The sequence below is a fragment of the Lissotriton helveticus genome, chromosome 1_2 (genome assembly GCF_964261635.1).
Source record: "Lissotriton helveticus chromosome 1_2, aLisHel1.1, whole genome shotgun sequence".
NCBI classification, from domain to species: domain Eukaryota; kingdom Metazoa; phylum Chordata; class Amphibia; order Caudata; family Salamandridae; genus Lissotriton; species Lissotriton helveticus.
The window spans coordinates 319,250,438-319,251,998 of NC_136058.1; the positions used below are offsets into that span (position 1 = coordinate 319,250,438).

The 1,561-nt window shown below is 44.8% G+C and overlaps 1 non-coding gene across 1 annotated transcript; it reads right to left on the minus strand.

Annotated features, from left to right (window-relative positions):
* Positions 1 to 375: 375 nt before the first annotated feature.
* TRNAV-AAC (transfer RNA valine (anticodon AAC)) lies at positions 376 to 448 on the minus strand. The gene has a single exon. It is a non-coding gene; the product is annotated as a tRNA-Val (tRNA).
* Between the last annotated feature and the right edge of the window lie 1,113 nt (positions 449 to 1,561).

Sequence of the window (1,561 nt, forward strand, 5' to 3'; positions counted from 1 at the left end):
GTCTCTCACTCCCTCTTAACTCACTCCTGGTGCCTGAGTCTCACTCTCTCTTAACTCACTCCTGCTGCCTGGGTCTCCCTATATGTTCTGAGTCTGGCCATTTCCTGCCTGTGTTTGTGTAAACATTGGTGTCTGCCTGTGTCAGTGCCTGTAGCATGTGCAGTGCCTGTGAGTGATGGATGGCAGCGGCTGTCCTGCTGTCTGTCTGTAAGGGACAGAAAGAGTCCGAGTCTGTCTTTGAAGCAGCTGAATGCATAAGGACATTGGAAAAGGAAAGGGTGTCGAACATTGGCGCTCTTACTGTTTCGGCCCTAGATTGAATTAGAATAATAAAAGAATGAACTGTTGTGAATTACTTTTTTCAGAGAAAAAAAGTGTTTCCGCCCGGTCTCGAACGGGGGACCTTTCGCGTGTTAGGCGAACATGATAACCACTACACTACAGAAACCCATGGGAGGGGTTACGAGGCACCTTTGCTCCAATGAGAAGAGAGCCCTGGAGGCAGCTGGACAGACGCAGATGCATGGAAGCTTTTCTAAACTTCTCTCACTCAATGCATTAAATTATCATACATTGATTACTTTATAGGCTTTATTTCGATATACAATTATCATAAAAGCTGGTATAGCAAGTATAAAACACAACATTTATAACAATCGTTTCCTGATTTCCTGAAAAGGGAAAGAGGGAAAAGAGTGTTAAGAACAATTAAAACAAGAATTAAATTGATAAAGAAAGCCTTCTTACACTAATCAACCATGCCAGCTTTAAAAATTTTGACACAGCACAAACAATCATGGTGGATGTGTCAGACATTAAAATACGTAACGCCTCTTTGTGCTGGCGGGTACCTAAAAGTCTGCACAAAGGTTTAAGCCAGCGCCTCCTGGGTGCACAGTAATCTGGACATTCAAAGAGAATGTGGGCTACCGACTCTACACGAGTGGGACAACACACACAGAAAGGGGAAAACCGATAAGAGGATTTCCAACGGGCAACTAATTCACCTAGTGGTAGAGTCCCCACTCTAAACTTAAAATATAGAGCACGGTCGAAAGGAATTGAAATCATATCTAGGTAAGGTTCATAAGCCACCACATCTTTAATCCTTACAAAGGCTACGGTGGAATTACAATGACATGGGTCTGAATGCAGTTTGGAAGAGACCCAGTCACAATACAATTTCTTAATCATGGCTTTAGGTGGGGCAGTTCTCAATACCCACGCATCACTTAGTCCTAATTCCGTTAGTAGCCATTTTACATCCTTCAACCATTTAATCCTGGCCCAACCTTCCATAGCCATAACCTCGGATAGGGCTTCTGCATAGGAGGCTAGTTCGGGCGACCGCCACAGCAGAGCCCAAAGAAGCAAGGGGCGTAGTTGCGCTTGGTCCTTGATCGATCTGCAACCTAGATCCAATAACATGGGTACTGTAGGAGTACTCATCGGGAGAGCCATCAGATCTTTCAAAAATGTGCTCTCCGATTTTGTTAGTGCGTCCAGGTTGCAAGTACCCCACAACTCCGCCCATAGAGGGAAGCACTAACCCCTCTGGCTT